This window comes from Pseudorasbora parva, chromosome 13 (genome assembly GCF_024679245.1).
Source record: "Pseudorasbora parva isolate DD20220531a chromosome 13, ASM2467924v1, whole genome shotgun sequence".
In the NCBI taxonomy this organism is placed as follows: Eukaryota; Metazoa; Chordata; class Actinopteri; order Cypriniformes; family Gobionidae; genus Pseudorasbora; species Pseudorasbora parva.
The window spans coordinates 28,977,271-28,989,819 of NC_090184.1; the positions used below are offsets into that span (position 1 = coordinate 28,977,271).

At 36.2% G+C, this 12,549-nt stretch overlaps 1 long non-coding RNA gene across 1 annotated transcript in view; it reads right to left on the minus strand.

Annotated features, from left to right (window-relative positions):
* The window catches only part of LOC137038842 (uncharacterized), a 51,592-nt gene extending 40,182 nt beyond the window's left edge, over nt 1-11,410 (minus strand). The window contains exons 1-2 of the long non-coding RNA XR_010897564.1: nt 11,298-11,410; nt 6,001-6,079 (exon numbers count right to left, since the gene is read on the minus strand). This is a non-coding gene — a long non-coding RNA (uncharacterized lncRNA). The remainder of the gene's footprint in view (nt 1-6,000; nt 6,080-11,297) is intronic.
* Nucleotides 11,411-12,549: the final 1,139 nt, after the last annotated feature.

The window sequence follows — 12,549 nt, forward strand, 5'->3', positions numbered from 1 at the left end:
CTGGATTAGGATCCGACAGGAATGGTGCAACACACCGATGTGAGTAAAACGTGTTTTTATATGTAATAGTATTGCATTGTTATAGATCGTTTAGCTTATGTGTACGTGTCTAACAGAGCATACCTTTAATACGCTGGACTCAGACACGTACGGGCCAGGGCTTGCAAAGCCCGGCAGGCCGATCAATCTCATTATATTCCGTTCTTGTTCTGCTATTCTCTCTTTTAAGTTGACATTTGAAGGGTGGCGAGCATGCCAAACATGTATGTGTGTGCGCGCGGTTCGCACTTATATTGTCCGATCTTGCGGGCTTTGTGTAATATAAAAATAATAGTCCAATCAATCGCGGGTCGACGATAAATAAAACATTGTGTTTGTTTGATGAAGACGTTTACGAGCCCTGTGATCGAGATAATCATTCTGGTTGCTGCTTCTCCCTCATTCTCTCCTCTCTCATGTCACTGAACTGACAGGGGAGCTGAAGCTCATTAAATATGCAAATCTTATCCAATCATAGCCGTGGGCGTTTACTTCCAAGTCTCCAGTGCGGCACGCCCATCAAAACCCAGCGTTTTGGAGAGAGCCTCAAAACCAGTGTAGAAAATAGCCTATTACTTATTAGTTATGATGTTTTTGAATGTAAAAACCATTGAACACCATTAGTTGACCTCAGACAACAGTATAAAAATAATAAAAAAAAGCCAGTTCATGACACCTTTAAATGTTAAACCTGAGGAAGCATCTGCGATGATGAATGTTTAAGTCCTCATGAAATCTCTGGAATGGCATTCCTTTTGCAATGACGGCTTGGGTTTGAATATCTTTAACCACTCGCCTCCAACCGTTAGTTTGCTATGAGCGAGAGATGAAGAGGAGGAGCACTGAAGTAAAACCCTGTGCACTATTTAATATTTACTTGGAAATACATCACAGCACTGAAATAAAATCAGTTGCAACTTCTGGTTCCCTGGGACTTTAACCGAGAACCTTCCGAACTCTCTCTTAATGCCAACAGAAGTGACTTAAACTGCAATTCATCGACTGGCCACTAGAGGCTCCAAAAGGCAATTCCACAGAAAAGTATATCCCCCACTTTTATAGAATAAAAAATACTGTATGTCGCAGCCTGGTAAAAAAATTGGTCTTGGTCTATATAGCTAACTTTGCCCTTCATGACAACAGTGAGGGGGTGATTTTTTTTATAACTCAACCGTTTAAATTATATTAACCCCTTAAGTTCTGCATAATTAAGGGCGTCGCCAATTGAGTGACAAATGGATCGCAGCTGGTTGAGCTAGACAGCTGTGGTTTCAGCATCCAGAACACATACATATGATCCAGACACCACAGCTTCACCCACGTCCTGAATGTGTGCCCATTTTTCTGTTATCCAGGAATGATGTGCAGTGATGTGCTGCAAAGTTGGCGACAGCTATTTTTTTTAATTTTTTTTTTACATTTAATTTGTCCCCGTCCCTGCATATTAAAATGACAGTTCATTGACAGTTCATCAAACCAAAAAAAATTTGATCTGCTTACCCCCAGGGCATCTAAAATATACACGACTTTGTTTCTTCAGTAGAACACAAATGAAGATTTTTAACTCCAACCATTGCAGTTTGTCTGTCGTATAATGCATGTGAATGCTGACACATGAGAGTATGAGAACTATGAGAGTTAAAAAAAAACATGGACATACAAAACCATACTAAAACCTGTGGCTCATGACAACATATTGATGTCTTAAGACACAAAACGATCGGTTTGTATGAGAAACAAAACAGTATTTATATAATTTTTTACACACCACTATGTCCAACAACCTTTAGTGCGTAATCACTTCTGGTAAGTGAGGTCAATGTACAATGTACATGATATGGCATAGTTTATGCAAGCGGCGGAAGTGATCTCTTGCGCATATCTCTAAGGCATATCGTGTACATTCCCCTCACTTTTGAATCAACTCGCTGAATGAACGAATGTGCAATGCCGCACATGTTGCCACATACTGGAGAAACAATGCATCCTGCAGAAAGACAGACTGACAGTCTTTGAGGGATTGATCAATGTTATGGACATGAAAGGTCATTTTAAGGCCACATGTTGGATGCGTTTTATATTTTTCTTACTTTATAATGTAATGTTAAAACAATTGCATGTCTTTTCACCTTTGGACAGCTCCATAGTATGGAAACAGAATCCAGGAAGGCTAAATGAACCCCCCCCCCCACACACACACACACACACACACACACACACATACACCTGCTGACTTTGTCCAAATGTCTAGAAACTCAATGCTGATTCTTCAGGATTGAAGGCAGCTGTTTCTGAAAAATCTGCAGATTTTGTTTTTAAGAAGCTGTCAGTTGTGGTTAGGCTAGCTATATATAGAGCTGTTAGAGGTTCTGTCTAGAATGTCTAATGGGTTTTTAAAATAGCGTTAAGTTGTTTACAAATAAAAAGGTCTATGGTTAACATTACTTGATAAGAAATTAGGAACATTAAGAACAAACTTTCCCATGCAGTCTTTCCACATCTAAAAGCACATCTCCGGGAGTCATTAAAACAGAATTGTAGTGTTTTTCATATCTTATAAACCCATGATTGTTTTTGTAGGATGACGCCACTAAATACTGAAACAGCCATGACTCCTATAGAGAATTACATTATAGTACATTAAGTTCTGTGTGAAAAGACTGCCTGGTTTATTTCATTTTATTTTCTCGCAAATTATGAATATATGATATAGTATAAACACTGACAACTTTGTGTGCAGAATAATGGGCCGTTCCACTGTGCTGCTTTTCCATCATTTTGTCCGTGATCAAGCACTAGATAAACGTGTTTGACATTTGCACTTGCGTCTTTTGCAGAATCTCACACGACATGTTGTTCTTAAAGTAAAACTTTTAAAAAACACATCTCTTGACATTGCTTCAAATCCCCCATTTGACATTGTGTCATTTATGCTCAAGAATAAAATAGGAAACTCATAAAATAAAATACACTATGCACAGATCTTGTTTTTTCTCATAAATGAATACATGCTATTTAAAAAACAAAACAAAAAAACATTTGAAATTAATTCCTGTGAATTATACAGAGCCCATAAAGGGACATTTGCGAAAATAAAAAAATATACAGAGTAGTGCGTTTTTTTTTTTTTTTTTGTTTGTTTTTTGCATGTGCATGAAAACGTAATCACATTATCATGAGAAACTTATGCGTTATCACGTGTTACAATTTCTGGTTTATGTAAACCATTTAATTTGTGAGTAACTCAAAAATTTGGCTTTCATTAGTTTCGTCAGTATTTTTCATAAGCAAAATTCCTGTGAGCATGAAAAAAAGAAGAAAAAAAAAGAAAAAATGTATTTATTCCACGTGTGCCTGACCTCAGATTAAGGTGGCCCACACTCGGACACATTTCTAACCAGCATGCATTGCGCAGTGATCAGTTCTGCACAGATTTTGCTCATCTCAAACAAGCCTATTGTGTGGCGTTGTCCATTCACAGACTGCAGAAGGTGCAACAAAGAACAGCAGGGCTGACAGTTAAACGCCACAGATCACAGTGCAATGATCATTCCCGGATAAATTCCCATTAATTCCCCTCTGGTGAGGAAGGGAAATATATGGGAATCATGTGAGGTCAGTCATGCAAAGAGTTCACGCTTGCTGCAGTTGCCATGGAAACAGACCAAGCGTACACTTCAGGCTCGGTCAATGGCGTGTATCCTTCATACATTGGGATGTCAATTAACCATTTCAGGTTTCAGGTTCAAGTGTTGACTGTATAGCTACAGGAAATTGATGACACGATGAGATCTAAGAACCCCTCTTAAGCACACAAAGAGAACTCCTGATAGTGCTTTTGTCCTCTGGCATTAGGCTTACAATATCTACAGCTTAGATTCTTATCGCTTTGAGTAATTCAGGTCATTATGAGGATGTTTTGACAAAAACAGAGAGGTTGACTTGATATCAAGCCCCCAGAGCTTGTTCAAATCCTATAACTCACACTCTCTCCATTTTCCCCAGAGAGAAGAACGCTGTGATCAAACAGTGGGTCAGAAAGCAATCCACAACCCACAAAATTGAATGCTCCGTAACACAAACATCACCTTATTTGTTTAGACGTAATCTTCAAGTGTATCTTGAGAAGCACAAAGCAATCTTAAACAAATACTTAATTCATTTCATGTTCCAATCACCGTTTCTTAAACGATAACAGTTACATTTTATTTCCCTGAGCCATGGATGTACCACTGAATATTTTAGTTCAATTTACCCACAGCCACATGTAAGAACCATGTAAAACATTTAATCTGGAGATATTTTCATAAGGGTGGCCAGGCAGGAGCCAGCAACCAATCTGGGGTGGCACAGAAAGCTTCATTACTTATACATAAAAAATGTGTATGACTATATTGTTCTAGTGCCTACAGCACAACTAAATACAGTTAACTGTACTTAATTGTAATTGAGGAAGTGGTGGAATACTGATATTTTTAATATATATATAAAAAAATTTATATAAATTCAAAAATGTGAAATTAATTAATTCGTACTTATTCGCATATGCAATTATGTGAATATGATGATTACAAAGCACGTAGTTTAAGCACGTATAAAATCTCTAATTTTATTCACAATTAAACGAGAACCATTTCCATTTGTACTCTGCCAACTTGCACAAAATGGTGACCTGTTTTCGTGTACAAACAAACAAGACTTAAATGTTTAAATTACAGAAGAAAAAAGAAAAAAAAGTAAATTTCATTGGTTAAATATACATTAAAGCAGAACCGCTTTATAGATGAAATGAACTAATTTAATAATTGATGACTAAACTGACCTCAGCTGAACAATGACTATTATCTTTTAGAGCTGCTGTACAGCTGAAATGAACTGTTAGCAACTGTTTTAAAGCTGCTTTGAATACCATAAAGCGCTATATAAATAAAGGTGACCACTTGACATTTAAGGGAGATGTTCATAAATGTGACGCATATATAACAAATACGTTAACGGATAACGTTTTGACTGCTTTAATCATCTCCACATTAAACTATGTTGTATTTACCCAACTGTTTGTATATCTAGTTCTGTTCGCAGAGGGATGGTGAGTCTCCCTCTGCAGCCATGATTTTTGTTGCCCTTGTTTTATGCGCCTGGCACTGAGCTCCCGTGTGTTGTGGTTGTAAAGAATACGGTTCTCCATCTAAATAACCTCAATTCTGATCAGAAAGAACCAGTATTTGTGAGCACAGTGACCAAAGGGATGACCACCTCTCTCTCTTCAAAAAACATTCATCCTGAGAGTGCAGTTCATCCCTTCAGATCTATCCCACGATACTGCACTTTCCAGCAGAAGCTACAGCAGAGATTGAAGGGGAAAGGGGGTGTAAATATATCTAATATACAATAAATAATTCAACAACCCCCATGTCCCTAAAGGTGTTAAAATAAACAAAGATGTGCATTTACCAAAAAACACAGAGATGATTTTGTGGTAAAAGGGCAGCAAAGGTCATTTAGGATGCAACATATTATATTCTCTCTGTTTACCCTGTCAATGTTCAGATGTGTGTTATTAATAGACCGCTAAATGAAGTGAGTGAACATGTATTCATGAAAATTGGGTGGTAACAGGCTGAGAGCTCTGCTGTTTATTATAGTGGCCTTCAGCTTACGTAGATCACTAAAAGGAATGAAAGCCAGGGAGAGAAATTTTTTTTTATCTTTGCTAAAAGGACACACGCTTTAATTAAATCCAAAATGGGCTCCACACGGACATTTTCATTTTCGAAAATGTAGTTTTGGCCACTGTTTAGTGCACTATTTCTCATCTCCCAAGGACATTTGTTTTCCTAATGTCAACTTTTGCGAGGATCCGATGGTTTATCTCAGCTAGATGAATTACAGCTTCAGCAGTGTATAGTGCAAAGGAGGAGGGTTGTTAGCGTGTGTATATATGTTGTTGGTATCACTCACCACATGCATTTCTTCTTTCAGTCTTCTTATCTTCTCTTCTCAGTTGTAGGGTCCTCTGATCACATGAATCCACTTTTGTCTAAACAGAAAACCACAATCAACTTTTCGGTAACACTTTACAATAAAGTCTCATTAGTTAACATAATGTATTAACTATAACACGAAACTAACCGCAGTACATTTGTTACTGTATTTGTTAATCTTTGTTAACATTAGTTAATTACAACTAATACAATTAACTAATGTTAACAAGATGTTAAAAATGTAGTAAATGTTCAAATGAACAAAGATAAATAAATGCTTTATAAGTGCAGTTCATTATTAGTATTGAACCTTATTGTAAAGTGTTACCTTTCTTAATCTTCTTCGCTTTGTTCATCTCATTCAGAGCACAACGTAATTCCCCACACAATACTCAAAAAGCAAAATACATCTGACCTATTTATTTATTTATTTATTCAAAAGGGGAGAAAAGGAATTTGAATATTTGCTACTGCATGCGAAAAGCAGAGAGAATGATTCCTTTAGCGTGAGCTTGAAAATGCTCTGGTATAAAATGCTCCGTCTTCTAATTCCTTCATACATTAGGTTCTGGGGTCATAAAGTCTGAAAACGTAAAATCTAATTTAAACCTGGAAATAATCAAATGTTTTTAGATTTTAAAAATCAATTGATTACACAAATCACCACAACTGAATATTAAATATTTAGGATTCTGTGATAAACTCTGAGCATATTAACTCCCTTTTACAAAAATCATGTTTTTTCTACCTTTCCTTTACTCCGTTATCCACACACAAAAAATACTCCAAATCATTTTGATTTATGAATTTAAGGAAAATTACAGAATATAACCAAATTAATTACTACAAATATAATGTGTAGGCATATTTTATTGTTTTGAATTCTGTAAGTTTTAATTAAAAAATATATATTGTTAAATACCATCTGTAAAATTCAATTAAATAATTATAAAATAAGACTTTTCTTTTTAGAAACATTTGCAAAACAAGCATTTTCACTATAGTGATACAATGTTGGACCTCACTGATAATGAATGTGTGCACACACATATTCAGTATATTAAACAACACAGATGTGTTTGGCATATAATATTTTGAATACTGTGTGTGTGTGTGTGTGTGTGTGTGTGTGTGTGTGTGTGTGTGTGTGTGTGTGTGTGTGTGTGTGTGTGTGTGTGTGTGTGTGTGTGTGTGTGTGTGTGTGCTTGTTTTTGTGACATATCAGGACAAAAATGTGTATAATAACATGTGTATGACACAGGTATTACAGAAAATGGTGACATATCAGGACATTACCCCATGTCCCCACTTTTCAAAATGCTTATAAATCACACAGGAGGAGTTTTTTTGAAAAAGTAAAAATGCAGAATGTTTCCTGTGATGGGTAGGGTTAGGGGCAGGGGCAGTGTAAGGGGATAGACAATACGGTTTGTACAGTATAAAACCCATTACAATTTTTTTGTGTTAATTGTGTTAATTGTCCCCACAATTCACAAAAACAAACATGTGTGTGTGTGTGTGTGTGTGTGTGTGTGCGTGTGCGTGTGTGTGTGTGTGTGTGTGAAGCATTAACATAAATCTTCCTTAATATGCTGCCTGACTGACTCAAAAGAAACAGGAAATCCAGCAAATCTATTTATCATCTCTTAGACACCTTGTAGCCTTTGCACGTCAATTTTTACCCTTTCCTCCTCTGTTTTTAAGCTAACTTCCTACCCCTCTCTCTGCTATCTAAATCCATTATCTTTCTATCTTCCACCAATTCTCTCTCTCTATCTCTCTGTGTCTTTCTCTAAGAATAGCTTCTTCCCTGCTTGAATGTCCTGCAGATCAGTGTCCACTTCACTCACAGAAATACTACTCATCTGCGCAGCTTTTTTTGGCAGCACACGACTCTGCTTGAAGCCAGGAACTGAAGCAGAAGTACACTGGCCTGCACCTGGCATTGTTCATCATCTCATCCATTCTTATTCTGCTAACCAGTTCCTTAAGCAGCCAGGAGACATTTGTTAGGTCGCTCCCATTCTGTTACGTCTGATCAGATTTTATTGCTAATAAAATGAACGGTATGACAGCAAAGAGGTGGCCTTTGTGGTTTATAATGACTAATGAATCTCTTTTTGCAGTGTGCGACATCATTCCTCTGAACAAAAAGTGCTTCATATAAAGAGTGTCTGTCTCAGTGAGATTCTGATGTAATCACGTTTGTTGATGATTGATGATTTTACGAAAAAAATCATTCATGATTTTAAAACATCATGAGCAAACCTCATTGAAATAAATGTGGGGATACTAGCTTTTGTCAGATATTATAGACCTTCTTGGGTATACAGTGTATCATGCCAAGTTAAATCTGGGTAATGAGAAAAACATATGTGGCAGGTATTGCTTATCTTTATCTGATGAAAGCGCAGTTTAAAGGGTAGCCTACTCGTGGAATGTATATGCCAAAATGAGTTTTGGCGTGCGTATGGTACGCGGTTTTTCGCGTGCATATGATACGCACTTTATGGCGTATTATACATACGAACCACCCACCCCACCACCCTAAACCTACCCAAGAGCGTGTCATATGCACGCCATAAAGTGCGTATCATATGCACGCGAAAAACCGCGTACCATACGCACACCAAAACTCATTTTGGCGTATACATTCCACGAGATTGCAAACTCGTACTATTTATAAGCATGACCATGAGATCGTATATTGCTATATAGAGTAGTATTACACTGTAAAAAGTCAATCTGTGGGTTTGTAGATTTCATTGAATTTCATATGTAAACTTTATTTAACAAAATTAATTTCTTGTTTTTTTGACAGTTTTTTGCATTGAAATTATTTAAAAATTACTGGAATAAAATCTACTAAATGTGGTTGTTAAGGATTTAGCAATTATTTTTGAATAATTTAAACTCGAGAGAATATTGAATTAATCCAACATGATACAAATGAGCTGTTTTCAATTTAGAAGCATTTCCTGTTAAAGCGCATGCTTAATGCAGCTCACAGCACGAGTCACACATGCACTGGAGTTCCTCAATGCAGACTAATTTCTGACAAAGGTAAGGACTATTATTTAATTTATATTTGAAAAAGCTGTTGTAAATTGTCCAAGTTGTCTACTTGATGTAATATGAATGTCATTTTTAATATATAGGGCCTATAGGACCTTAAAGGTGCAATGTCGTTGCTGCCTATGTGTGGATCAGATTTAATCAAAAAATGGGTCTGGGATGACGGGTGAGTACATGAAATTTTATTTTGTGTGAACTAACCCTTTAATCTGGGTTTCTTCAGTAAATTTTAAAGGAAAAAGCATTATTTTTCACATATTTAACTTATCTAAAATGTGCTGTTGATTTTGATTGCTTGTCCAGGGTGTTGCTATGCTATTGGCACTGTTTAGAGCATGTTTGGTAAATGTCACGGCCCTTAGAGGAGATATCATTAATTAATTTCTTTCTTTTAGGATGAACATTGTCCTGTTGATATGACGAGAGGTGGTCATCCGCTGCCTGACAGAATTCCTTGGTGAACGTACAGGAGATCTCATCAAAGAATTCAACGTATGCAAACTTAATTTCAAATTACCAAATGTGTGAATTAAAATAAATTATTGTTGGTTACTTAACCATAATAATGTTGACTGGACTTAACTTGTTTGATCAGTATTATAAGATACAAATAGATTTCCAGATTTTCTTTTTTAATCAGTATTTCTTAGGTTTTGAGTCTCACTGCTGTTTATGATTGCAGGAAAATGAAGAACAGTCAGGAATTGAACAGCTTGTGATGGCAGTAATTGTGACCAGGACAGGAGCTAAAAGTGACAGTCCAAATGACACTGGAATTGTTATCAAATGCTTGGAAGTTCTCATAGGCCTTGAAGTTGCAGTTCTGATGGTAAAGTTCACACTGAGAATACAAAATTTGTGACTTGTTGGCAATAAAATGAGTTTGTAATTCATCTTTGATGTCTGTCTGTTATTCATACCTGCAATCAGATTTAATTAAATTATTTTAATTAATCCACTCATTAAAAATAATAATACCAATTTAAATTTGTGTTAAATCAAAATAATTCCAATAAGTAGTATCCATTATTAAAGTCAGGTTTTTGTCCAAGGAAACCAATATTTTTGTTTAAATTTTACTTAATTATTTTGTGTGATGTTTGCAGTTACTCATTTTGAATGGTTGATTTTTAATGTGCTCATTTGATTAATTCTAACTCAATTTTTAAGTGTTGTTGAATTTAATTAATAACATCGCTTGTAATCTGTTGCCACAATTTTATTGAGTAGATATAGGGTATTATTTTTTACAGTGTACATCCTTATCTCCAAAGAGTCTTTAGTTTTATCTTATTAATAAAAGACAGATACACTGTACTGATTCTTTACAAAAACAGCCAAACTCGTGGAGGCGTTCAGTGGGCTAAAGAGTCACGAGCACACACACACATCACACACACAATACATCATGGCATTATCCCCGCATAACTTTTGATTCACTATACGTTCGTATTGTTTACATAAGCACTTACAAACTTTTGCCAAGCCGATTGCCAACAAAACACAGACATTTGATGCAGTTTCACTCACCGTCTGCAGTTTCGACTCTGCAGACTATGACTGGGAACAAACAAACACACTTGCAGAACTCTGTAGCTGCTCCGGGAAAAACAAATTGCATCCACTGTTTCCTTAACACTGGGTTATTTGAGAAGCTGAACAAGGTTATCTTTCCCCCACAACCAAAAACTCCCTTCTTTAGTGACATTGTTAATTTTGTGGTCTAAAAACAAAAGGACAGCACTGCAGACGGCTTCCAAAACACAAATGAAGCTCGCTGATGGGCGTGCACACTTCCGCCCTGTATGACGCCATACTCTGAAAAAACTTTCAGAAACTTGCTTGAATCCTGAAGAAATGTATTTGGCACAGAAATACTCTGTCATACATCCAACTCAATTATTTATATTTTGGCAATGTTACGCTTCAGAATCCAACTAATTTAACAGTGTAAATGAATCATTAAATAGCATCCCCACTTTAATGTGTTTATATGACCATATACAAATCAGTGAAAGATCATGCATTTAAACACATTCATTTGAAAACACAATATGCCATTTCTGTTCTGCAGCAGCTAAATAAAATATTTGATTTTCATGAATAGACTACGTGAGCCTCTCCATGTGCGTCAGTGAGAAAGAGAGCAAAACAAGAAGAAAGGAGTATTGTAGATGAGGCAACATCAAAGAAACAAACCTTAAGGCAATAATCTTGCTTGGTGAATGGTACACGATAACGAAGCTCTGCATGATGACCTACAGCATCGCTCAGTTTCTATCCTGCTGTCTCTTTGTGCTACTGAGAAAAATACGAACCACTCATAGACCCCCAACCACGAATTCTATGAATCTCAGAGATGAAGTGCAGTAATAGCCTCGAAAAACCATGTCATCCGGCTTCCTGTTATGGACAGAATGAAGTGGAAAATTGGCCATTTAGAACAGAGCCCTGACTGAAATTTCAATTGACTGGGTGAGAAAATCAAATCAAATATACATTAAAATACACAAAACTATTCAAATAAACTAAATTAAAAATAATAATAAATGACTAAATAAATAAATTGCATTTTCAATGTAAGGTTTACACACTAATTCAAGACGTGCTCAGCATCTAGTGATAAGGTAGAAAATGAGCAATGGTTTTCTCAAAAAGAATATCACAAAGACGTGAAGACCATTTCAAGCTGACTCTGACAATGGAGTCAAGAAAATGTTCTCTACAAAAGCATGTGTAAAAACTCTTTTCTTTTCCCCAATGTTTTAGTTTAATAAAAATTCTGCTGCTCATTTATTCAAATGCTAGTTGTCTTGCTGAGGGACCATCTGCTGATAAAAAATATAGGAGTGTGATGACAAGCTGCTCTCACTCTCGGTAGAGAAAAATCTGGCAGTTCCACTATCCAGGCCAGCGGAGAGGAGAGCTGGCAGCTCTTCAAGAGGTCACGCTCTTCACAGAGGCATCACTTTAAAAACCGGAAAACTGGGATGTGTAATTAAACAATTATTTATAGTCCTTGCCATATATGTCCAGTCATCATAGTCATGGGAAAATTCTAATCAATTTAGGACTACTGCCAACGTTAGTTAATGCTAATAGTCCCATACCAGCGATAACTGTAACAATATTTATATTACTGGCATCCACATCATCAACAATAATGTTCTGCTTATTCTAAGCATGTTGCTGTTATGTCGTCTTTTTAAAAATGCTCAAGCTCTATAAAACTGAATGGATTCTGATTGGCTCTCACCATTTTTATTATTCTGAAAATGTGATATAAATGATATCATACCTCTGCGTTATTATCATTATAGTCGTGGACTGTGTTGTTTTCATAGTTAGAACTATTAAAACTTGTATCACTCACAACCATGGAAAAGCAGAGAGATATTCCCCTTTTCAGCAATGTTCAGCAATGCTGAAGTGCTATTTTCTGTAACGGTGT